Source organism: Myxocyprinus asiaticus, chromosome 20, assembly GCF_019703515.2.
Source record: "Myxocyprinus asiaticus isolate MX2 ecotype Aquarium Trade chromosome 20, UBuf_Myxa_2, whole genome shotgun sequence".
Lineage (NCBI taxonomy): Eukaryota > Metazoa > Chordata > Actinopteri > Cypriniformes > Catostomidae > Myxocyprinus > Myxocyprinus asiaticus.
Genome location: NC_059363.1, coordinates 35,452,007 through 35,479,759, shown reverse-complemented (window position 1 = coordinate 35,479,759; position 27,753 = coordinate 35,452,007). Strand labels below are relative to the sequence as shown.

The 27,753-nt window shown below is 44.9% G+C and overlaps 1 protein-coding gene across 1 annotated transcript in view; it reads left to right on the top strand.

The window, feature by feature from the left end:
• LOC127411210 (kinesin-like protein KIF26A) overlaps nucleotides 1-27,753 on the top strand; it is a 178,008-nt gene that overhangs the window by 94,216 nt on the left and 56,039 nt on the right. The window lies entirely within an intron of this gene.

The window sequence follows — 27,753 nt, the reverse complement described above, 5'->3', positions numbered from 1 at the left end:
GATTTGACCCCATGTAGGTCCAGGTTAATTTTTGTGGTCTGATTTATAATTGCTTGTCTGTTTTCTTTGGAATTGATCTCAACTAAAGCGGATGAGCAGGGAGGCTGCTATGTGAAGGAAAAAGACTGGAAGGGAGTGAGGAAGAAAATAGATTTGTTTTGCCCTCTTTATTTAAACTCCTGGGTGGAAGAACAGAAGAAAAAGGAAATTATGTCGGGTAGCACCTCTTGTTTCATCCCAAATAATAGTTATTGCCAATCATTTTAATGTTATTGTTGGGAATGAGTTCAGTTATCTTTTTGGACACCCTTGCATTGTTGGAATACCAGTTCAAAGACTAGGACACATAACTATTTCTTAACAATGACTGCTAATGTTCCTAGCATCATTAAATTTATCACTAAAAGGCTGAGAAAGCTTAAGAAATGTAATGTAGAACTGCACTAGATGTAATCTTAATCAGAGTTTGCAGAATAAGGAGAGCCAAGGAAACACCTTACTTCCAGGGATACCATACAAACATTAATGAGGAGAATACTCAGAAGTAGTCGTTATCAAACCTCCACAGTTCAGGAGCTGATGGTGAAATTGCAGACCTGCAATCATTCCTCTGGTGTGCAGCAAACCCTGTACCTGCATGTAGAACAAGCGGGAGGCTGGATCCTCTTGTAAATGAAATGTTAATTAGAGTGCAATTAGAGTGGCATGGAGGAGAGATGAGCAACAGGGGAAGAAGTCAATCTATTTCCTGTCATCCCTTCAGTACGGTTATGATACTGTGCTCCCATCCATTTTTTAGAAATGGATTGATTCATTGTAGGTTGAGTGCTGTCTTTTGGACAACTTGGAATGATATTCTCTCAGCCTTATCAATCCACATGAGGCTATTTTCCTTGGTGACAAAGTTTCATTATTTGTGCTGTGTAGAACTGCTGCTTCAAAATAAGAATTTTTAATTTTAAAAGACGTTGTTTCTTCCTGAGTGCGAAGTTTTCTCAAGACTCAATATCAACATCTATTGTTTCTCTCTGTCCTACACTATTCCATTACAAATAAATACATAAATAAAACAATGCAGAATGTAGTCTTATGTGTCAAAACAAACACCACAAGGCATCAGTGAAGTGATCGTTTTTATGTCGCCTCTAGAGGCCACTCTTATAATGTATAATGACAGCGGACCCTTCCCAGCCGCTCCAGCACCAGAAGCAACGGGGAAAAACAATCGGTGTGGATTTTTGCAGATAACCAATAGGTCCATAAATCTGTTATTGGTGCCGATTAATCGGCAAAACTGATATATCGGTCGACCTCTACTTTTGGTTATACCATAATTCTTTTTGAGGTATCTTATTGTACCATTTCGGTATCATGGAATATGAATATGGTATATTAATCATATCATACGGTAACTCAGATAACCCCTCTGTACAATTGTAGTGAGCAGAATAGCATCTTGGAATGCACAATATGTCGAACCTTGAGGCAGATGGGCTACAACAGCAGAAGACCACGTTGGGCACTGTATTAGGACCATAGTGTTACTAATAAAGTGCTTGGTGAGTGTACTTTAGTAAAAACCTTGGCTTGGGAAACTACCGTAATGGTAATACCTTACAGTACCATTATGTACCATGATGTGTGAATATGGTAATCAAACAGTATCATGGTGTATATATCAAAGGACCATGATATTACTATAAAAATATTGGACAAACATGGTAATACTGTGTTTTTTGGACCCCACCATATTGGAAATACAATAGTACGGTTGCATTTTATTTTACAGTATGTGTACTTTCAGTATACTTACACTTACCCAATAAAATACTGAGTAATATTAGATTAACTACATGAACTTAACATGGGTTAAGGTTAGGGTTGGGGTTAGGTTTAGGGTTAGTACCTAGTAATTACTGTAGTTATTGTATTTATATAGTAAGTAAATGTAGAACAGTACTGTAAAATAAAGTGCTACCAATAATACTCTTTAAAGTATCTCATATTGCCATTTACATGGTGTTTGAATGTGGTAACCAAACTGTACCACCTTCGGGGTTGGGAGGGTTACTTTTGAAATGTATTCCACTACAGATTACAGAATACAAGCAGTAAAATGTAATTTGTAATGTATTCCGTTAGATTACTCTAGGTCAGTAACATATTCAAAATACTTTGGATTACTTCTTCAGCACTGGTAAATTTTTTCACTTATTTTGACTATAAAAACTCTCCCAGTACAGTAAGACAAAATACACGTTAAAAATACATTCTCTGAAAAACCTAAATATCTTATGCAGTGTTGTTTCTAAAACGAGATCAATCAAATTGATCTTGTTTTAAGGATTTTTCGATATTTTTACAGGAAAACAATACAAAAATTATTATCAAGAATATGATTTTTGCCCTAATATCAAAGGTCTTACTAGAAAAAAAGAAATTATGATCTAACGTGAATTTTCTTGATAAAAAAATATGATCGTGCCTGGTAACATGTGCATGTAAAATGGCTAGAAATAGCATTTTAGCTTAGCGTAAAGCAGACAATTTACACAAGGTTTATTTCTATTTCTTCTGCTCCAAACTTACTTCAAACTTTCTTCTCTGTCTGCTCGTATGAATATAACATATCATAAGAAAGTGTTTCATCGCTGTTCAAATGCACTTTGGATCACATCATTTATATGTGTAAATGTTTTCCATCTGAAAGGACTAAATATTAAATGAAACAAATGACAATAAAATGCAAAGTAATCTCTTCAGTAATCAAAACACTTTTGAATGTAACTGTATTCTAATTACCAATGATTTTAATTGTACCTGTAGTAGAATACAGTTACTTATATTTTGTATTTTAAATACGTAATCCCGTTACATGTATTCCGTTACTCCCCAACACTGACCACCTTATATATCAAAGTACCGCTGTATTATCATCTCATACCATCCCTGAACCATAGTACTGCCACATTAATTTTTTGTCACTACAAAAAGTGATTCAACTTTTATCCAGCCTGCACTGTAAAAATTAATGGGTAGCTAGCAAAGAAATAAAGGATCAAACATCGTAAGAAATGCATGACTGAGAAAGTTGAATTTGCCCGAACCCCCAGTCTCAGCATATGCTCCAGTGTGACAAAGCATATGATTAGTGTATTGACATTCGGGCTGACTCCTGCAATGAATACAGACAAGGGGCCCAACAGAGTCCCAGAGCTCCAGGATGCACTGTCACACTCAGCACCCTGGTGTGTTTGGCTATTCCACCTCGGTGCTCTGCAAGATAAAAACGTTGAAAACAACCCTGAACTGAGCATTGTGTACAGGGTCACGTGAGTGAATAGTCTGAGCCAGTGCTAGACAGGAGTTGGTGTAGAACTGATTAAAAGGATATGACTGTTTTAGAAGGACACATGCTCTATTGACTCCAAAGGGGAAGAGAGAAAGAGAAAGAAAATGAGGTTGAGAGGTTGTCTGTCTGAAGATCAGAGCGGCTGTCCATGTGGATATAAAATGTGCAATGAATGGTGAAAGCTTTGGTTTGTATTTGCGTGTGTGCATCAGTGGTGGCCTGCACATTTTAAGTCTATCTGATTCATGAATAGGACACTCTTTGAAAATCAAGGCACAGTTAAATCACTGCATTACAGTGCCTTACATCACCACCAGTTTGTAGTAGCAATGAGGTGATTGATATTTAAAAAATGTTTACAAATTTAGAGACACGAATGCCGCCAACAAAAAACCTGACATAACTCTTAATGCTTAAGACAGCCTAGTTTAAACTTTAACAAACCCATTGTGAGCAATCAACAAATAAGCAAACTCACAAAAGTCACTTTCCAATGATCATTTAAAGTGAAAATTAACTCAAGGGCTTTGCTGGCCCTTAGAGATTGTCACAGGTGTGCGTGATAGGTTTTAAAAAATTTAAGTGTTGAACTTAAGCTTTCCATTGATAGTTAAGGGTGATGTTTTCAAGGTTCAAGTGTTAGATGTCTGTAAATCAGTGTAGATGCATGTTGCATGCTTGTCAGCATGTAAGGAGCACAGCTGTTTGGCGGTATGCAGACCTGCGCTGGCATTGAACACTACACAAAACAAAATGTTTTTGAGGCCTAGCACTCACTTTCAGCTGCCTGTCCAGGTGAGCTTGAACAGAAATGACTATCATTGGGGTAAACATTCCACCATAATTACACGTACAACAATCCAGACTGTCACCAGATGAGGTGAGTAGCCAACGGAACTGCCAAAGTGCATTGTTACCTTGGCCTTGGAGAGTAACAATAGAAACATAAGCATTCTGGCAGGTAAATTCATGGCATTGATCAACATTCCCTCTTTTTCTACATATGAATTGCTTTTCTAAAAGCTTATTCTTGTTGAATGGAAAACATTGACATTTTAGAATAAAATTGTGAAGTCAAAACAATGCTCTACTATTGTCCTCTACACACTGATTACAAATATGTGTCTCTTGCATGGTCTCTTGCCACATTTCTGTTCACACACATGCAGGTTTGCAAACATATGCAGTGTGTAGAATCTTCGTCTTGATGCATACTATTGGTCAAATGTGGTGAACCTGCAAGTTAAACCGAAAATATGCTTGACAAATAGGCTATGTTCTAAAAGGCAGAAAACAATTATAATAATAATTTTGTCCAATCTGACTGAAATCTGTTTAGGTTTTTGTAGTCTGAACAGGACAAAATCACAAATCAGATTTTTACAAGCCTGATCCTAACCACATACGTAGGTGATCAGTAGGTGGCAGATTATTGTTAATCGTTTAGTCTGAATGGTCAGATTGGATTTCATGTGTTTTTTTTCATAATTTGCTTTGTGCAATGGGTTGTTTTGTCAAGTGTTGCGATGAGAAGACATACACTGCATTCCAAACAGCATAAATTATGCCTTCGTAGAGCACTTTGAAAGGAAAACACTGTAGGATCATTGCAAGAGAATTTTCAAGAAAATTTGAGTTAAAAAGTGAGTTCAGCCTTTCAGTCCGCCGGGGGACGGAGGAGTTGCTGCCGACCGCCTGGATGCGGAGGAACGGCCACCGTCCACGAGGGGAGGTGGGGCTCGCTGCTGGCTGCCTGGAGCAGTGGAGCCACTGCCAGGGGCCGAGGAGTTCCCTACCGGCTGCCAAAACACGGAGGGGCATTCCATACGCCAGAGGACTGGCTCTGGTCCACCCGGGGAGGAGCGGCTGTCATCTGCCAGAGGGTGGAGGAGTGATCGAGGACCAGGCGACGATGTGTCTGGGAAACCAGCAAGCAAGTTTTTTTTCACTTACTCCTCTCTCTCTCTCCCACTGTTGCTTCGTCTTGCCCTTTCCCTCTCCTCTTTTTTGTTTTGTTTTTCCCTCCCCTCGTCCCCATCCCCAGCCCTAAAGAGGCAGGGAAAAGCCTGCCGGCAGGCGCAGCCAGGACATTTTATGCCCCTTTTTACACAATGTAATATAAGTCTCAGGTGTCCCCAGAATGTGTCTGTCAAGTTTCAGCTCAAAATACCTCAAAGATTGTTTATTCTACCATGCCTTTATACCCCTGTTTTGTAGCCCTGTTCCAAATGGGCTGTTTTAGTGTCTGTAGCTTTAAATGCTAAGGAGTTGCTGCTCCCCATACCCCTTTCTGGAAGTGGACTGTGCCTTTCCTGCTGGTGCCATGAAAAACATCTTTAGTTGTCGAAAATACCACTATCGTTTCTTAATCATTTTTATTTTTATTACACGTAAAATCTTCATTGCATGACCACTCAAGCGGGACTGTGGAGGACGCCAATCAGTTTATATTGTAACCATAACAGAGCTACAGCTTCATTATGGAATAAGGTAGTTAGGGACTAATTGCTATGTTACACAAAGCACAATGTTTTCAAAACAAACGTTTTTCGTGCAATGTGTAAACAAGCAAATTCAGAAAGCCAAACTGCAAACATTAAAAAGTATAAAGTGCGAAACTTATGACTTGCAAATCTGATGTTGGGTCACGGAGAGTTGGCATCGATCCATCCTTGATCCTTAGCTTCGAAGCAAATCCAGCCTTGCGTTGACCAGTTAGCACAAGCGGCTCTAGCGAGGAGATAAGTATGGCAGACTGTGCGCTGCTCACTCAGGTTTTAATAAGGGTGGATCTAAGCTACTCGGGCGGATCTCTTCGCCAGCTGTGGGTGGTACCTTTCCCTTTTTGACATCATAAGGGGCTGCAAACCTGACTGGCTTGTTCGGAGACACTGTTTTTTATTGATGGGGAAAGGAAAGAAATGAGGTGATGATCTTTTACCATATTTTGTGGTTGTCTACACACACTGGGGACACATAATTATGTTAAAAAAAATGTAAAGTGGATTTTACATAATAGGTTCCCTTTAAACTCTATCCATGGGGAGGCGTAATATGGCAAGCCATTTTATCACTTAAAACACTGAAGTCCCTGGATACATATGTGATATCATTTGAATCGGAACTTTTTAGAGAACATCGCTTTCCAATCCGTCGTGATGGCTGATCCGGACCGTCCAACTCGGCTACGCAATTCAATTCACCAGGCGTCCTCCCAGGTTCAGCGGAATCCACTTCACCTTGGTGAAGGACGAAAACGCTGCTACCTTGCGCACAGAGATCACCACCCACCTACGGAAGGGTGCGATAGAACCTGTCCCTCCGGCTGAGATGAAGAAGGAGTTTTACTGCCCCTACTTCATCGTACCGAAAAAAGGCGATGGGTTGCAGCCAATCAGAGTACTGAACTGGGCTTTACACAGACTCCCGTTCAAGATGCTGATGCAAAAACGCATTCTGGCGAGCGTATGGCATCAAGATTGGTTCGCAGCGGTAGACCCGAAGGATGCGTACTTTCACGTCTCGATTCTACCTCGACACAGACCCTTCCTGCGGTTTGCATTCGAGGGTCGGGCATATCAGTACAAGGTCCTCATTTTCGGTCTGTCCTTGTCCCCTCGCATCTTCACGAAGGTCGCAAAGGCAGCTCTTGCCCCGTTAAGGGAGGTGGGCATTCGCATTCTCAACTATCTCGACGATTGGCTAATCCTAGCTCACTCTCGGGATATGTTGTGTGCACACAGGGACTTGGTGCTCTCGCACCTCAGCCGATTAGGGCTTCGGGTCAACTGGGAAAAGAGCAAGCTCCTCCCGGTTCAGAGCATCTCTTTTCTCGGTCTGGAGCTTTGACAGCATTCAAACAGAAAACAGCGGTTCCACTGAAACTCTTTCAGAGGCTCCTGGGGCATATGGCATCCTCAGCAGTGGCCACCCCACTTGGATTGATGTATATGAGACCGCTGCAGCACTGGCTTCAGACTCGAGTCCCGAGATGGGCATGGCACAGCGGGACACATCGCGTGGTCATCACACCGGTCTGTCACCGCCTCTTCAGCACTTGGACCGACCTTATGTTTCTACGGGCAGGCGTTCCCTTAGAGCAGGTCTCCAGGCGCATCGTGGTCATGACAGATGCCTCCAAAACAGGCTGGGGTGCTGTTTACAACAGGCACGCAGCCGCCAGCTTATGGATGGGCCCGCAGCTGCATTGGCACATCAACTCCCTCGAGTTGCTGGCAATTCTGCTCACCCTGCGGAGGTTCCAGCCGTTGATCCAGGGCAAGCACGTGTTAGTTCGGACAGACAACACGGCAATGGTAGCATATGTCAACCGCCAAGGCGGTCTGCGCTCTCGTTGTATGTCACAACTCGCCCGCCGTCTCCTCCTCTGGAGTCAGCAGCACCTCAAGACGCTGCGAGCCACTCACGTCCCGGGCGACCTCAACACTGCAGCGGACGAGCTGTCACGGCAGGTTACCCTCAGGGGAGAGTGGAGACTCCACCCTCAGGTGGTCCAGCTGATCTGGAGTCGAATCGGACAGGCACTGGTAGACCTGTTCGCCTCCCAAGAATCCTCCCACTGCCCGCTCTGGTACGCCCTGTCCGAGGCACCTCTCGGTATAGAGGTGCTGGCACGCAACTGGCCCCCTGGCCTGCGCAAATATGCATTTCCCCCAGTGAGCCTACTTTCACAGACTCTGTGCAAGGTCAGGGAGGACGAGGAGCAGGTCGTCCTGGTAGCACCCTACTGGCCCACACAGACGTGGTTCACGGACCTGACGCTTCTTGCGACAGCCCCCCCCCCGGCGAATTCCCCTGAGGAAGGACCTTCTTTCTCAGGGACGGAGCACCATCTGGCACCCACGGCCAGACCTCTGGAATCTCCATGTCTGGCCCCTGGATGGGACGTGGAAGACCTAAGCAGTCTACCAACGGTGGTGGTAGACACGATCACTCAGGCTAAGGCCCCCTCTACGAGGCGCCTGTATGCCTTTAAGTGGTGTCTGTTCTCTAAGTGGTGTTCTTCCCGACGGGAAGACCCCCAGAGATGCGCAGTCGGATCGGTGCTTTCCTTCCTGCAAGAGAGGTTGGAAGGGCGGATGTCCCCTTCCACCTTGAAGGTGTACGTTGCTGCTATAGCAGCACACCACGACACAGTGGACAGTAAGTCCTTAGGGAAGCATGACCTGATCATCAGGTTCCTGAGAGGTGCCAGGAGGCTGAACCCCTCCAGACCACGCCTCGTTCCCTCATGGGACCTCTCTGTAGTTCTTCAGGGTCTACAGAGAGCCCCCCTTGAGCCTTTTCAGTCAGCTGAGCTTAAGGCACTCTCCTTGAAGACTGCCCTCCTGACTGTGCTCACCTCCATCAAGAGGGTAGGAGACCTGCAAGCATTCTCTGTCAGCGAAACGTGCCTGGAGTTCAGTCCGGGCTACTCTCACATGATCTTGAGACCCCGACCGGGCTATGTGCCTAAGGTTCCCATGACCCCTTTTAGGGACCAGGTGGTGAACCTGCGAGCGCTGCCCCAGGAGGAGGCAGACCCGGCCCTGTCATTGCTGTGTCCGGTGCGAGCTTTACGCATCAATTTGGATCACACGCAGAGCTTTAGGATCTCTGAGCAGCTCTTTGTCTGCTTTGATGCACAACGGAAAGGAAGCACTGTTTCCAAGCAGAGGATCGCCCACTGGCTCATTGATGCCATAGCTATGGCATATCACGCCCAGTACATGCCGCCCCCAGTAGGGCTATGAGCCCATTCTACCAGGGGTGTAGCGGCCTCCTGGGCCCTGGCCAGGGGTGCCTCTCTAACAGACATTTGCAGAGCAGCGGGCTGGCAACACCCAACACCTTTGCGAGGTTCTACAACCTCCGGGTGGAACCAGTTTCGTCCAGGGTAGTGGCACGCAATAGAAGCAGATAAGCCCTGGATAGCCGGCCGGGTGTATTGCTTGCACATAGTGCCTTTCATCTCCTCTGAGCTGAAGACGTGCGCCATTAATTCCCAGTAATGTTCACAAACAATGTTCCCTGGTTGACTTCCTCCGAGCCCTGTGGCGGTCGAGTTTTCAGAGAGACTCACTGCCGGCCCAGTACACGTGCTAACTAAAAGCCCTGTTCTGGGGTAGGTGCTCTGCACGTGGCAGTTCCCTGTAGGCAACCCCATGCGATGTGTATCTTCTGCTAATTCGATTCCCTGTTGGCAAACTGCGTCTTCCTTGGGTTGAGGCCCCTCTGCCCCAGTCTCCATGTTTGTAGTAACTCCTCCCCCATTGGGTAGGACCTACCATGAGACTTCTCCACATGACATACATCCGACATAGTTCGGCAAGTCCATGTGATGTATTTTCCACTTAAATATCCCCCCTCTCTCTGGGCGAGGTGTGGTCTCCGCGGTCTCCTCCGCTTGGGAGGGAAACCCCCCGACTAGACCTGGTCGGCCCAGTCGGATATTCCCCCTTTTTTTAGGGAGTGGAAAAAAGAAGGGGAAAAGAGGCCACGACTGGGCTAGCCTGTCTCTATCTTTTGGGTAGTCGACTTGTCCCCAAAGGGCCATTCGACATTCATAACTATGTTGGGGGAGGTTACGTGTCGGCCTGGTGTGCTGGCTACGAGGCACACAGTTGTCTGCCCATCACACACTGCCAGTTCACGTAACACCGTTCAGCCAGTTGTGGCATTTTGTATAGGGACCCCTAGTGTCACTACATCGACACAATGTCGAGTGAGTGACAGATAGGGAACGTCATGGTTACTTGTGTAACCTCCGTTCCCTGATGGAGGGAACGAGACGTTGTGTCCCTCCTGCCACAATGCTGAACTACCCGCTGAAATGGCCGGACCTTGTCTCGGCTCCTCAGCATATAACCTGATTTGAGTGATCGCACACCAGCTCCTTTTATACCCGTATGTCTGGGGGAGTGGCATGCAAATACCACTCACCAATTTTCATTGGCCTTTTATCAAAAACCAGAGGTGTGTCGGGCTCCCAAGAGTGACCCCTAATGTTACTACATCGACACAACATCTTGTTTTCTCCATCAGGGAACGGAGGTTACACAAGTAACCATGACGTTTGAACAGTTAGTCTAAAAGTATTGTATTTAAGAAAAAAAAATCAGATTTTCCTTACTGTGAACAAAGCTATTGATGATATAACAACACAGATTAACCTCTAGGGTTAAAATCAAACATTTATGTTTTATATCATTACAAGTTTAAAAGAATATTAATTTTAATCATAAAACGAGAAGCTGAGAGGAAAGAAAAATAACCTAGTGGTACTGTTGCTTAAGTTTTCCATTTGGCCTGTATTTGGATTTATTTAGCATCTCTATGCTTGCCAAAGAATACAAAGCTTTGAACTGACCTTTCAAAAGTGACTTACAGTGCATGACTGTAGATGTTTAACAAGTCTTGTAATGAAAGGTCAGTAGCTTCATTTGGGTACTTACCCCTTTGTAACTGTAGCATTGCCCATAATTCTTGGATGCATACTGTGTGCTCCAATTTAAAGTCAATTAGGTACATACAGTAAAGCATCAGTTTAATCACACTGTTAGGAAGATTTGCTACCTTCTCCTGCTGTAGTCGAACAATAATGATAATGCATCCGAAGAAGTGTAAACAGAGGGATACCATTTAGCTTCCCCAAATGCTGTGTCAATGCAAATGGGGATAGTGGTCTGCTGATAGGTGGGACAAGAGGGCAGGGCTATTGTGGCCTATGAGATGGTGGGAAAGGGGGATGGTTGCCTATGGAGTAGAGAGGTGGGTGAAAGAGAGGAAAGGGGTGTTCAGTGTTCTTGCACTCTGCTTGCACACATCCACAACATCTCTCAGCTAAGCTGTTAACATCAGCTCTGCACGTCACCCATCACAGCGGAGGATTACAGAGAGAAAAAAAGCCAGAGAGGAGGGGCAGAGATATGGAGAGATAGAGAAAGTGCATATAGGACAAGAGTAGTGGGGTAAAAAACAGGCAAATGATCCGTGTGGTTGGCTGCTTTTTGACTGACAGCAGTAATCCCTGTCAGGGACAAATTGGGAAAACAGATTAGTGTTGAGTGGTCAGGGGCCCTGGAGCAGAGCCGGGCCCTGCTGCACAGCTGCGTGACAGGAGCTGGGAAATGGGACCACTACAGCAGGAGTGAGCTCCAAGGCTGATAGAGGCAAACACACGTACCATTGTGCATTTACCCTGAAGACACTCATGCAGTTGTGGGCTAGTAGGCATTGAGGTAACATATATCCACACATAGTGGGCAGATTCAGACTAATGCCCCACACCACCACTCCCAGCTGAAGGGAGAGAAGACCATGGACTGTGGAGGAAAGTAAGTGGGACGCCACCATGAAACTGAAGTAAGAGCCAGAGAAACTTCTCATGTTTGAAAAGGAGATAAATTACAACTTTGCCATTTGCTGACTTCAGTCAAAAATGTTGGCTTAAAAGACATGGTGCTTTAAAAAAAATGATATTGACAATTGATGGTACCTGAGTATCTTGAAGGACATTGGATTGGGCTTCATAATAGTGATACTTAATTCTGTTGAAATGGCTCTTATTCTTACTTTAAAACATAGTGAGGACTTATGTGAACATATTCAATTGATGACTTCAACAAACAGATGAACTGGCTTTTGAACTGGTTCATTGAAATGAAGTGAACTGAATGAATCAGTTTTCTAAAATGAATTGGAATTTGTAGTGTTCCATGAACTTTAAGAAGTAATGTTTTCTATGTAACACTGAGCTTTTGGGGACATTAAAGTTCTCAAGCTATCAAATTAGTCCAGATGTTTTTTTTATTTTTATTTTATTTTTATTTATTTTTATTATTATTGGCTATTTACAAACATTTGGTCCAACTCAATGAACTCCCCTGTCTTTGGCTTTAGTGAGATCTGTTTTGTTGACAGTGCTGCGTTTGGATGAGCCTTGCTCTTTTACCCTGTATTTACTCTGGGACTGAACCACCAGCTGGTGGTCTCTGGTCCTAATCAGGCTGTCAAGCTTGAGTTTGTCTGTAAGTGTGTGTGTGTGTGTGTGTGTGTGTGTGTGTGTGTGTGTAATGGCCATGGAGCAGCTGAGGCTAGTACTTGAGAAGTGCAGGCTGGGATGGTGGGAGGGGGCCACACAGTGAGCAGCTCAGTCCAGGTGTGAATAGCCTGCAGTGGTCCGTGAGCTGTTCTGCTGTATGGTTTGGGTGGTGGGGGTGGATGATGGAAGTGTTGATGGATCTATTACTCTGGCCCAGAAGCCCCAGGGATCTGCTCAAGCCACTTCCTGTCCTCAGGGGTTTAAGACTGGAGCATTGATGTGTCCAAATGGCCTAATGCACAACTGAACCAAACCAAGTTCTCTTTATACTCTGTATATAACCAATCTCTTTTATACTCTCTCATACATCTCCCATTCTTAATCTTCATAATTAATTGTATATAGTGATCAGTAATGATCAGGTCATATGGCTAAATATGGGTGAAGAAAGATAAAATAACAACTAATACTTTGCATAAAGAAAATGAAGCCTATTTTGTGACCATTAATTTTTTGGATTGTGGCATTATACTCATGACAGTCAAGGACATTCCCCACCCAAATTCTCATTACTGTAATGTGTCTGGACATTTTTTGAGATTTTGGGTAATTCTTAGTATTCTCATTGGTGATTCTCATTAGATTCTGCTGACTCTAATCCAGTGATTTTTAACTTTTTTTTTGTTTTTTGTTTGCATTTTATTATATTTATAGTTTTGATTTAGTGGGGATAGATGACGGATATACTAAGAAGATACTACTCTTCTCTTTGTTTGACCTTTGCCTCCACATCTTTAGAAGAAAACCCCAAAGATGTCACCCCGATATGCTTTTAGTGAAATAAAAAAAACGACCAAGTGTGATGTCATTTTAAACTAAATCTGGCCAAAATGAAGGCATTTTTGAGTTTGATTCGGAGGTTCGAAATATCTCACCAGTGCAAACTCCCTGGAAAAACATTGTACTGGCTGCTAATTACACATTCTCTACAACATATATTATTTCAAATCATCATAATGTGGTTAAAACATCTTCCTTTACTAATCTCATGTGGATTTTAATCATATAATGAGACAAGCAGTCATTGATAACACATTTTAATGTCATAAACATTTTTTATTTTTTTTTACATGTAGTCTTGTGCGTTCTCATTTTTAAATGCTCCTCTAGAGGTCTCCCCCAGTGGAGTGGCTGATGTCTGAATGTTTGCAAATAATATCCCATAGTTCAACTGTTTCAAACTTCTTTCTTGCTCTGAGTGAAGAACGTAGACCTAGCTCTGAGCGAAGAATGAAGACGAAATTTGACTTGAATATATTGGGGCCTTTATTGTAAAATCACTTCCCTGTAACCTGCAACCACCTCTGCTGAATGTCTCTTACCTACTTTCTCCATTATCCCCTATATCTTCCTGCTTTTCACACACCCCCAGGTTCTGTGAATAACCCCCATTCTGTGAGAGTCTCTCAGCCCAAACAGTTCTCTCTTGGGTGATTATCACCTTCAGGGGAACACGGAAAGCACTAAATCTTCTTTGTTGTGTCTGAAAGGAGGCAGATTCACCTTTGAAGCATTTTTGAAACAAATGAACTGTCAGCGTTTTAGCATCACAATGGATTCTCACTCATATGCCACACACTAATCTTTCTGCACTTGTTCTACGCACACACAAAAAAGCTTTTGTTAACTGTATGTTTCCACTCTGTTTAGAGGTGTAGTGACAGCAATCGACAGATAACTAAATAACTAATATACAGTGCATCCGGAAAGTCTTCACAGTGCTTCACTTTTTCCACATTTTGTTATGTTACATCCTTATTCCAAAATGGATTAAATTCATTATTTTCCTCTAAATTCTACAAACAATACCCCATAATGACAATGTGAAAGAAGTTTGTTTGAAATCTTTGCAAATTTATTAAAAATAAAAAACAAAAAAAATCACATGTACTTAAGTATTCACAGCCTTTGCCATGACACTCAAAATTGAGCTCAGGTGCATCCTGTTTCCACTGATCATCCTTGAGATGTTTCTACAACTTGATTGGAGTCCACCTGTGGTAAATTCAGTTGATTGGACATGATTTGGAAAGGCATACACCTGTCTATATAAGGTCCCACAGTTAATAGTGTATGTCAGAGCACAAACCAAGCCATGAAGTCCAAGGAATTGTCTGTAGACCTCCGAGACAGGATTGTATCGAGGCACAGATCTGGGGAAGGGTACAGAAAAATGTCTGCAGCATTGAAGGTCCCAATGAGCACAGTGGCCTCCATCATCCGTAAATGGAAGAAGTTTGGAACCACCAGGACTCTTCCTACAGCTGGCCGCCTGGCCAAACTGAGTGATCGGGTGAGAAGGGCCTTAGTCAGGGAGGTGACCAAGAACCCGATGGTCACTCTGACAGAGCTCCAGTATTTCTCTTTGGAGAGAGGAGAACCTTCCAGAAGAACAACCATCTCTGCAGCACTCCACGAATCAGGCCTGTTTGGTAGAGTGGCCAGATGGAAGCCACTCCTCAGTAAAAGGCACATGACAGCCCGCCTGGAGTTTGCCAAAAGGCACCTGAAGGACTCTCAAACCATGAGAAACAAAGATTGAACTCTTTGGCCTGAATGGCAAGCGTCATGTCTGGAGGAAACCAGGCACCGCTAATCACCTGGCCACTACCATCCCTACAGTGAAGCATGGTGGTGGCAGCATCATGCTGTGGGGATGTTTTTCAGCAGCAGGAACTGGGAGACTAGTCAGGATCGAGGGAAAGATGAATCCAGCAATGTACAGAGTCATCCTTGATGAAAACCTGCTCCAGAGCACTCTGGACCTCAGACTGGGGCGAAGGTTCATCTTCCAACAGGACAACGACCCTAAGCACACAGCCAAGATAACAAAGGAGTGGCTCCGGGACAACTCTGTGAATGTCCTTGAGTGGCCCAGCCAGAGCCCAGACTTGAACCCGATTGAACATCTCTGGAGAGATCTGAAAATGGCTGTGCACCGATGCTCCCCATCCAACCTGATGGAGCTTGAGAGGTCCTGCAAAAGAAGAATGGGAGAAACTGCCCAAAAATAGGTGTGCCAAGCTTGTAGCATCATACTCAAAAAGACTTGAGGCTGTAATTGGTGCCAAAGGTGCTTTAACGAAGTATTGAGCAAAGGCTGTGAATACTTATGTACATGTAATTTTTTCGTTTTTTATTTTTAATAAATGTGCAAAGATTTCAAACAAACTCCTTTCACGTTGTCATTATGGGGTATTGTTTGTAGAATTTTGAGGAAAATAATGAATTTAAACCATTTTGGAATAAGGCTGTAACATAACAAAATGTGGAAAAAGTGAAGCGCTGTGAATACTTTCCGGATGCACTGTAACAAATCCTGAAGAGCTCCATTGCTCAATAGTGAAATTCCTCATCTGAACATCACCTTTGTGACCAGCACTATGATTAAGCTTTGGAAGCTTTTACTACATTTATGCTTCTCTGGGAAAATGCTGTCACATGACACCTCATGAAACCACAGGTGACTGCCCAGTGGTGTGACGTATGTATCCTGTTTACACCTGGTCAGTGGAGAAAGATTTCTGTTTACAACTGATATTAGCACCTTTCAAATGCGTCTCCAGTGACCACTCATGATCAGATTTTGTCTACGTTTTTTTTAAGGGGAGGGTCTCAAAAGGGATTTTGTGACAAGATGCATCACTTAATATGTCAGTGTGCCACAGTGAAGAGGTGAGATAAGTTTTGTGCATATATACTCTATATACTATATGTGTATGCTATTCCACATTTTCAGATTGGACAGTTTTTGTTTAAAGCTGTTTTGGAGCAATTATCATGTGTTATGTGAGTACATTGTCCTTCAGCGTCGTCCAGGAGACATTAGAATGCATTATCATTTACACTACAAATGCCACTACAAATATTGCCATATTCGCCCATGACCTCCTCCGAAGTTGGTTTAAATGATCAGATCGTTTTAATATAGATGCACATTTACAGATGTCTACTTGTGATTAGATCATCTGTGACTGATATTAAAGGGTTAGTTCACCCACCCAAAAATTTAATTCTCTCATCATTTACTTACCCTCATGTAATCCCAGATGTGTATGACTTTCTTTTATCTGCTGAACACAAATTAAGATTTTTAGAGTAATATCTCAGCTCTGTAGGTCCATACAGTGCAAGTGAATGGGTGCTAACATTTTGAAGCTCCACAATCCACATAAGGACAACATAAAATTACTCCTGGTGGTTAAATTAATATTTTCTGAAGCGAAACGATACAGTTGAAGTGAGAAGTTTACATATGTTTAGGTTGAAGTCAATAAAACAAATTTTTTAACCACTCCACAGATTTACTATTAGCAAACTATAGTTTTGACAAGTCATTTAGGACATCTACTTTGTGCATGACACAAGTAATTTTTCCAACAATTGTTTACAGACAGATTGTTTCACTTTTAATTGACTATATCACAATTCCAGTGGGACAGACGTTTACATTCACTAAGTTAACTGTGCCTTTAAGCAGCTTGGAAAATTCCAGAAAATGATGTGAAGCCTTTAGACAATTAGCCAATTAGCTTCTTATATGAGGTGTGCTGAATTGGAGGTGTGCCTGTGTATGTATTTTAAGGCCTAACTTCAAACTCAGTGCCTCTTTGCTTGACATCATGGGAAAATCAAAAGAAATCAAGAAAAAAAAAATTATGGACCTCCACAAGGCTGGCTCATCCATGGGAGCAATTTCCAAATGCCTGAAGGTACCATGTTCATCTGTACAAACAATAGTACACAAGTATAAACACCATGGGACCATGCAGCCATCATACCGCTCAGGAAGAAGATGCATTCTGTCTCCTACAATTAAATGTCAGGAATTGGGAAAAACGTCATTGTTACTTGCATAACCTCTGTTCCCTGATGGAGGGAACGAGATGTTGTGTCGATGTAGTGACACTACGGGTCACTCTTGGGAGTCCGAGACACCTCTGGTCTTTGATAAAAGGCCAATGAAAATTGGCGAGTGGTATTTGCGTGCCACTCCCCTGGACATATGGGTATAAAAGGAGCTGGTATGCAACCACTCATTCAGGTTTTATGCTGAGGAGCCGAGACAAGGTCTGGCCATTTCAGCGGGTAGTTCAGCGGGACACAACTTCTCATTCCCTCCATCAGGGAACAGAGGTTACGCAAGTAACCATGACATTCCCTATCTGACACTTACCAACGTTGTGTCGGTGTAGTGACACTAGGGGTCCCTATACGAAACGCCACAACTGGCTGAACTGTTTTATGTGAACTGGTGGTGTATGGTGGGCAGACCACTGTGTGCCTCGTAGCCAGCACACCAGGTCGACACGTAACCTCCCCCAACATAGTTATGAGTGTCGAACGGCCCTTTGGGGACAAATCGACTACCCAAAAGATAGAGACAGGCTAACCCAGTCGTGGCCTCTTTTCCCCTTCTCTTTTTCCACTCCCTAAAAAAGAAGGAGGATTATCCGACTGGGCCACCAGATCTAGTCAGAGGGTGTCCCTCCCAAGGGGGGGACACCGCGGAGACCACACCTCGCCTAAAGAGGGGGGGATATTTAAGTGGAAAAATACGTCACATGGTCTTTCCGACCATGTGGAGAGTCTTCAAGGTAGATCTTACCCAACGGGGGAGGAGTTACTACAAACATGGAGACTGGGGCAGAGGGGCTCTGCCCAAGGAAGACACAGTTTGCCAACAGGGAAACGAATTAGCAGAAGATATATATCGCATGGGGTTAGCCTTACAGGGAACCGCCACATGCAGAGCACCTATCCCAGAACAGGACTCTTAGTTAGCACGTGTACTGGGCCGGCAGCGAGTCTCTCCGAAAACTCGACTGCCACAGGGCTCGGAGGAAGTCAACCATGGAACAAAATTTGTGAACACTACTGGGAATTAATGGTGCACGTCTTCAGCTCAAAAGGAGGTGGAAGGCGCTATGTGCAAGCAATACACCCAGCTGGCTATCCCGGGCTTATCTGCTTGTATTGCGTGCCACTACCCAGGACGAAACCGGTTCCACCCGTAAGTTGTAGAACCTTGCATAGGTATTGGGTGTTGCCCAGCCTACTGCTCTGCAAATGTCTGTTAGAGAGGCACCCCTGGCCAGGGCCCAGGAGGCCGCTAGACCCCTGGTAGAATGGGCTCATAGCCCTACCGGGGGTGGCACTGAACTCCAGGCACGTTTCGCTGACAGAGAACGCAAGTGAGCGCAGTCAGGAGGGCAGTCTTCAAGGAGAGTGCCTTAAGCTCAGCTGACTGCAAAGGCTCAAAGGGGGCACTCTGTAGACCCTGAAGAACTACAGAGAGGTCCCATGAGGGAATGAGGTGCGGTCTGGAGGGATTCAGCCTCCTGGCGCCTCTTAGGAACATGATGATCAGGTCATGCTTTCCTAAGGACTTACTGTCGACTGCATCATGGTGTGCTGTTATGACGGCAACGTACACCTTCAAGATGGAAGGGGACAGCCTCCCTTCCAACCTTTCCTGCAGGAAGGAAAGCACTGATCCGAGTGCACATCTCTGGGGGTCTTTCCATCGGGAAGAACACCACTTAGCAAACAGACACCACTTAAAGGCATACTGGTGCCTCATAGAGGAGGCCCTAGCCTGAGTGATCGTGTCTCCCATCGCAGGTGGCAGACTGCGTTCCATCCAGGGGCCAGACATGGGGAATTCAGAGGTCTGGTCGCAGGTGCCAAATGTTGCCCTGTCCCTGAGAAAGAAGGTCCTTCCTCAGGGGAAGTCGCAAGGAGCGTGAGGTCCGAGAACCATGTCTGGGTGGGCCAGTAGGGTACTACCAGGACGACCTACTCCTCGTCCTCCCTGACCTTGATGTGCCAATGCAGTCGCGGGCCTGTCCACAAGCCGGCGGCTGCGTGCCCGTTGCAAACAGCGCCCCAGCCCGTTTTGGAGGCGTCCGTCATGACCACGATGCGCCTGGAGACCAGTTCTAGGGGAACACCTGTCCATAGAAACGAGAGGTCAGTCCAAGGGCTGAAAAGACGGTGACAGACCGGCGTGATGACCACGCGATGTGTCCCGCGGTGCTATGCCCATCTCGGGACTCAAGTCTGAAGCCAGTGCCGAAGCGGTCTCATATGCATCAACCCGAGCGGGGTGGCCACCGCTGAGGATGCCATATGCCCCAGGAGCCTCTGAAAAAGTTTCAGTGGAACCGCTGTTTTCTGTTTGAACACCTTCTAACAGGCCAACACCGACTGGGCGCCCTCGTTCGTGAGGCGTGCTGTCAAAGAGACTGAGTCCAACTCCAAACCGAGAAAAGAGATGCCCTGAACTGGGAGGAGCTTGCTCTTTTCCCAGTTGACCCGAAGCCCTAGTCGGCTGAGATGTGAGAGCACCAAGTCCCTGTGTGCACACAACATGTCCCAAGAGTGAGCTAAGATTAGCCAGTTGTCGAGATAGTTGAGAATGCGAATACTCACCTCCCTTAGCGGGGCAAGGGCTGCCTCTGCGACCTTCATGAAGAGGCGAGGAGACAGGGATAGGCCGAAAGGGAGGACCTTGTACTGATACACCTGACCCTCGAATGCAAACCGCAGGAAGGGTCTGTGTCGAGGAAGGATCGAGATGTGGAAGTACGCAGTCTACTGCCGTGAACCAATCTTGATGCCGGACACTCACCAGAATGTCAGCATCCTGAACGGGAGTCTGTGTAAAGCCCTGTTCAGTACTCGCAGGTCCAAGATTGGCCACAACCCACCGGCTTTTTTCGGTTCGATGAAGTAGGGGCTGTAAAACCCCTTCTTCATCTCGGCCGGAGGGACAGGTTCTATCGTGCCCTTCCGTAGGAGGGTAGCAGCAAGGTAGCAGCGTTTTCGTCCTTCACCATGGTGAAGTGGATACCGCTGAACCTGGGCGGACGCCTGGCGAACTGAATCGCGTAGCCGAGTCGGACGGTCTGGACCAGCCATCGAGACAGATTGGAAAGTGCAAGCCACGCGTCCAAGTTCTGCACAAGGGGGACCAAAGGGACAATGTCGTCGGACGTACCAGCAGGTGGGACCTCATGGCAGGGCGGAGCTCAAGGTGCCACACCATGTCGTGGCCGTGCTGACTCTAAGGACATCAAAGCACTTACCTGGCTCCTTGTGACCACCCCTGGAACAGCCTGGGACGGGGGAGGAAGAGGCTTGTCCTCGTGACCCATGGAGACTGTCACATCGGAGGCGGATTTGTGCCACAGCTGGGTGCTCAGGGGCGGGAGACTGCCGCTGGAGCGCCAAACCTGCCAAATAGAGTGGTGGACGGTGGTCGTGATGATGGCCGTGCACACCGGATATGTGACCCAGGGAACAAGGAAGCAGGTTCTTGCTGAACTCTTGAGTACTGCAGCCACTTGGGCATGCAGCGCAATTAAATGCAAAGGTAACAAAAAGATTCTACTCCTGGCCTTCGACTGGGGGATGGAGAGGTCTGCATACCAGCTCCAGAGCAGCGGGTTTCGTCATCCCTGGGTCGCCCGTCTCAAGGGCGCTTTGAAGCCTTTCATGGGTTCTTGGTGGCCGCGAGACGGGTGGCGTCTGCTTCCTGAGGTGGGCTACACGCCGGGGCCGTGCCGAAGGGGCGGTCTGCGGCGGAGCCGGTGCAGTCACTGCAGGGGGACGCCCTTGGCGATGAGCAGATGGGGTGCGGGATCTTAAGCCGTGCCGGGGCAGGATATGCCGGATAGCCTCCTTTTACTGCTCCACCGTCTAGATCTGCTGGGCAAAGTCCTTGACAGTGTCGCTGAATAGGCCAGCCTGGGAGATTGGGGCAGCAAGGAACCGTGTCCTGTCGGCCTCACCCATCTTGACCAGGTTGAGCCAAAGGTGGCACTTCTGGACCACTAATGTGGACATCGTCCGCCCGAGAGACCGCGCCGTGACCTCCGTCACACAGAGAGCGAGGTCTGTCGCCGAGTGCAGTTCCTGCATCAATCCCGGGGCGGAACTACCCTCGTGCAGTTCCTTTAGCGCCTTGGTGGACTTGCAGGAGAGCCATGGCGTGCAGGGCGGAGCCGGCTTGTCCAGCGGCACCGTAGGCCTTGGCCATCAGAGACGACGTAAACCTACAGGCCTTGGACAGGGGCTTCGGGCACCCACGCCAGGTGGCGGCACACTGCGGGTATGGGTGCACCACGAGCGCCTTTATCCACCGGGGGATTGCCGAATAACCCTTGGCTGCCCCACCATCGAGGGTAGTGAGGGCGGGGAAGCTGAAAATATCGGGACCGGGCAGTAAAAAAGTTCCTCCCATGACCTTGTCAGCACTTCATGCACTTCCGGAAAGAAAGGAACAGGGGCGGGGTGTGGCTTTGAGCGGCGCCGCGAGCCCAGGAACCAATCATCGAGCCGCGAGGGTTCAGGGAAGAGCGGAGGGTTCCACTCTAGCCGACGCTCGTGGCTGCCCAGGAAAGTATGTCGTCATCTCCGTGTCAGCCTGTGACTGGGCAATCGTCCCCGAAGGGAGGAGCCCAGCTGAGGCTTTTGCGCCTGACTGGACGAGCCCGCTCTCCGATGCTGCGCTCGAGAGCTCATCACTTTCGCGGGCTCCGAATAAGAGGTCGAACTCGCCGTGAGACGAGCCCGCGGACTCATCCGGAAGCCCGATTGGGGCAGACGAGCATGCTGGGGAATGGGAGATCCACAGGGGGATACCCGGCAGAGGCGGTCCCATTGGAGTCCCCAAATCGCCCCCAGTGCTAGCCGTGCTGGCCTCATACCCGTGGGTAAAAGGACCGAAGCGGGAAGCCTCTGGGGTGGCTTGCTTTCTTACGAAGGCGAGCCGCGAACTGCATCATTGCCATGGACATGTCCTTGCAATGAGTACATGACCATCCACGAATGCTGTCTCCACGTGAGCAGTGCCCAGACACGAAAGACAGTGATCGTGACCGTCAGAAGGTGAGAGATAACGAGCGCAACCAGGAATAACACACAAACGTAAAGACATCTTTAAAAAGACGCATCTTTAAAAAGACGTTCCGTGTGTGCCGCTCTTTTAGAGAAATATACTCTTATTTCTGCCAAAGCACCCAGGGGCATTCTCTGCAGTTCACCAGTGCAGAGGAGGGAGAAGCCGCTGAAATGCACCGTCAGATCCAGCAGAGGTGAATGAAAAGTCATGGGAATTCTGCTCAGTGAGCATGACCGTTCGGCTCCGAAGAGAAAATCTGAATGAGTGGTTGCATACCAGCTCCTTTTATACCCATATGTCCGGGGGAGTGGCATGCAAATACCACTCGCCAATTTTCATTGGCCTTTTATCAAAGATCAGAGGTGTCTCGGGCTCCCAAGAGTGACCCCTAGTGTCACTACATCGACACAACATCGAGTGAGTGACAGATAGGGAACCGAGTTTAAATGTATATGGCTAAGGTGAATGTAAATTTCTGACTTCAGCTGTAGGTGTGAGTGAGAAACAGATCAATATTTAAGTCATTTTTCCTTCACTTTCACTTTCTCCTTCTATTTTTGGCGATTCACATTCCTTGTGCATATCGCCCCCTACTGGGCAGGAAGGAATTTAAGATTAAAAATGACTTACATATTGATCTGTTTCTCACCCACACCTATCATATCATGTCTGAACACATGGATTTAACCACTGGAGTCATATGTATTACTTTTATGATGCCCTTATGTAGATTTTGGAACTTCAACATTTTAGCACCCATTCACTTGCAGTGAATGGACTGACTGAGCTGAAAAAAAATATTCTAAAAATCTTAATCTGGGTTCTGCAGAACAGAGAAAGTCATACACATCTGGAATGCAAGGAGGGTGAGTAAATCATGAGAGAATTTTCATTTTTGGGTGAACTATATCTTTAATACCAAGTGTAAATGAGATCCTGGTGAGGTGCTGGGTTTTATATATTGACCAGGTAATTATAGGTTATTAGCTTCATGGTATGCCACAGCCTAAGACCACAGATTCAAGAATACCTCCACATTTTTATTTTCTATGGACATGCTTGGAGACAAAATTTGCAAAATGTGGCCATAGGTGACTTAAGGACCAATGGCAATGTTGAAGCACCCACATACTGTACACTTTTATCCTGAATAATCCAGGAGAGATGCAGCAAACACTTTTTTTCATAATGCTTACAGTGTGGCTTTTACGGTCTCTGACAGCTGATGGAAAAGCCACAAAAATTGCTGTGTCAGGTAATCAGCCCACTCACACATACAGCCACCAAAGAAACAGCAGCAGGAATCAGCGAGCCCCCCAGATGACACAGATTTGCTGATTCTTGTCTGTGAACTTAAAAGACTGGTAAAGGAGAGATGATGTTTGTGGCAACATATTATAAGAAGAGGAAATAGAAGAAGGTGCTCTCATATTAGTCAAGTTGGAAGTGCCTTGTGGTCAAGGGATATTATAGAGGTCAGGGAAATGAGCAGTTGTTTGTGGACTTTAAATGTATAGTTCACCCAAAATGAAAATTCTGTTATTTACTCACCCTCACCATTTTTGGGTGAAGTTTCTATTTAAGGATCTTTGGAAGTAGTTTTTTTTATTTATTTTTTATTGTTATTATTATATATCTTTTAGCTGAATTATAGTTAATCTGCTTTATGTTGTTTGAAAATACATGGTGTTTGGAAATACTGTACATGTAGTACCTGCATTCAGGCTTCCCACGGTGTGGTAGTGTAACAAAGATTGATTCTTAATTGCTTTGGCACTGCATTTTGCACAGTAAGCATGCCAGTCGAGTCACCATAGCCATATTGTTTGCTGTCTCAAAGCTTTCGTTTAGCTGTTGTCAAGAATGCTGATTAAAGCAGACCTTAAATAACAATTGCAACCCATTTCACAAGGGAAAACTGTAAATAAGGCCAGAGGACGGATCTTCTAAAGAGGTCTCCTGTTGCCAGGATTTGTGGAAAACAGATCAGATAAACAGATTATTAATTGTATTACCAGACCGAGTGAAATATGCATTTAGGGGTTTATTACCTATTGTCTCTTCAGACCGCAGATGTGGTTGAAGTTGAAAATTCCCATGAGGTCATCCAGCCTGAATATCCTCTGTTGTGGCTAGAGAGAACAAAAGCTGCAGCCCACAATCCCATAACGATCCACCCAGTTAAGCTCTCAGCTCTGAGCCTGAGCAAATAAATAAAAAAAAAAATTAAATCTGAAAACAGCATTGTCTAATCAGTGTTCAGCTTGCCCTGATCTCCCAGCTCCAAACCACCCAAATGTACAGTTCATGCTTATTCATGTAGCATGTGTCATGTAGCACTGCCACTCAAGCACAATTCCAGAGTTCCCTTTTGCTTGCCATTACATTTGTTCCATTGTTAAAAAAAGATAAACAAGTAAATAAAAAAAGTTAATGTCATTGTCAATGGAGGTAGTATGAAGTAGGGCTGGGCGGTATAAATACCTTGTGATTGTAGAATTGTGTCAGCTAGTAGAGATTTTGCTTTGCTGTATATGTTGCGGTAGATATATTTGTGTGGCTGTCAGTGGGCAGGACCACTTTATGTTATTTGCATGTGCAATGATGAAACATGGAGTAATTTGAAAATACAAAGCAGTCCCGCTCTAAGTCAAGATGAGGAAGGACTTGTTATTAAGGTGTGGTTTCAGGTAAAACACAAAGCACAGTTTAACTGTTAACTTTGCAGAGGAATGTCGCAACTTGCCGCATTAATATAGAATTCAGTTGATGTGTGGCCACAGACAAGTATACATCTGTTTCTTTACAACGACTTCAAATCAGAATCGGAACATGCAATTTTATAATACTGTCTTCACAGTTCTGAGCCTTTTTTTATGTGAAGGTTTTGCAAGAGATAACTTAGAATTACTTTTTTATTTATTTTTATTTATCCCCTTTCTCCCCAATTTGGAATGCCCAATTCCCACTACTAAGTAGGTCCTCGTGGTGGCGTGGTTACTCACCTCAATCCGGGTGGCGGAGGACAAGTCTCAGTTGCCTTCGCTTCTGAGACAATTCCCAATTCCAACTATATATCTACCGCAACATATACAGCAAAGCAATTCCCACTATATATCTACCGCAACATATACAGCAAAGCAAAATCTCTACTAGCTGACACAATTCTACAATCACAAGGTATTTATAAAGCCCAGCCCTACTTCATACCACCTCCTTTGACAATGACATTAACTTTTTTTTTAATTTACTTGTTTATCTTTTTTTTAACAATGGAACGAGTGTAATGGCAAGCAAAATGGAACTCTGGAATTGTGCTTGAGTGGCAGTGCTACATGACATATGCTACATGAATAAGCATCTTATCACGTGGCACGCTGTGCATGACACCGCGGAGACTCCGCACGTGGAGGCTTATGCTATTCTCCGTGATCCACGCACAATTTACCACGTGCCCCATTGAGAGCGAGAACCACTAATCGCGACCACGAGGAGGTTACCCCATGTGACTCTACCCTCCTTAGCAACCCAGGCTAATTTGGTTGCTTAGGAGACCTGGCTGGAGTCACTCAGCACACCCTGGATTTGAACTCGCGACTCCAGGGTTGGTAGTCAGTGTCAATGCTCGCTGAGCTACCGAGGCTCCAGAATAACTTTGTTATGAATAATCTTATCGGTTGGATTTTGTCCTTTAAATTCCAAATAAAAAGATAAAATAATTGTATAAGATAAAGCACATTTTATATAATTCACTGGATTATCCAAAAAGGAAATTGTTTATTTACTATAATAAATAACAAAATAAAAAAGTAAAAGTTTCCATGATATAGAATTACTCATCCCGTGATTGATTTTGATCATACTGCTAATACAGATTGAATCTCTCTAAGGAATGCTATTTCTAGCCCAAAGAAATTCCCAAAAGGTGGTCTATAAAACTAATGCCAGTGGGTTAAACTAATTCATCCTCTTTGGTTCATTAAATATTGAGGTTTATTTTAAAGGACATAAAATGTTTTCATGACATATTACGAAAGTAAAGGTTCTCAGTAAAAGGGGGGTTGGGGTGGAAATGAGAGCACAGGCGGGAGTTTATCTGCTGTTTTTATTTGTTGAAAGCTACTCAGCATGCAGATTGTCTGAAATGGAGAGGATTAAAGTCTGTAATCAGTTCATGACACAACATGTGAGAGAGCCTGTCGCAGAGAGCTGAGAATCCCATTAGTGCAATCTCTATCTCCGCTCAGTATTAAGTTGCAAGTGTTAAAAATCTGAATTCATCCCGTTGCACAAGCTTATGTGTTAGGTTAGGTGGTTTTCTTTTCTGTGTTGATGTATTTTCTATTGAAACAGAAAGTTGGGGCAGGACATAGTGAAGGGCTTTTCCCTTTTTTATAGCCTATAGCCTAAAGCTTATGTCACCAACATAAACCATGATTTGCTATTTACTAACGTCGCCAGGCGGTATTAAGTGGAATAGACATTCTCACTATAGAAGTCATTTTATTGGAGAAAAAATGTATATGTCTGTAAGTGTTGGAAGAGTCGTCAATACTTTTGGTCCCTTTTCCTGGAGGAGAAAGACTGTACATTTTAGATGTGTATATCTGCTAAATTAGAACTTTTTGACATTTAAGCATACACTAGCACAAGTGTTTCTCAATCCTTTCCTGGAGTACCACTACACATTTTGACTGTCTCCTTTATCTAACACACCCGACTCCTATGATTAGTAGATCAGTAGAGTGCTCCATGATCTGAATTGAATGTGTCAAATAAGGGAGACATCCAAAATGTGTAGTGTTAAATGGCAGTCACATTACACTTCACACTGCATTCACTCCCATTCAAATACATCAGCACGTGGGAAACCAGAAACACAGTCTCATGCAAAGCCATTTGTACTATGCTGCATATCGAAAGTTCAAGTTTGGTGAACTCTAAACTGTGAATCTGTATGACGATAGGATGCATGACCAATAGAAAATTGAAAGGTGACCCAGTGACCTCTTGGCTGAATACAAAGAATAGTCTACATATTTTGAAGCTGTCTGTTTTATTGTTGCAGGAAAGTGAGTAGACAAGATATTTTAACATTTTTAATATAATATCATTTGTATTTGTGAAGCCCTCACTCGTGACATCATATCCTGGGGTACGTTTCCCAACAGCATCGTAAGACTAAGTAGATCGTAGAGACCATTGGCACCAATGGTCTCTACGATCAACTTAATCTTGCAATGTTTTTGGGAAACACAGCACTGGTCAGTTGCATTGTCCTATAAAAATTTGCATGCTCAAAGACTTGTGTGACTGCCCCTTTAGTGGTACTCCAGTAAAGGATTTAGAGACATGCACTGTGATATACTGAAGATGACATCAAAGCTAACA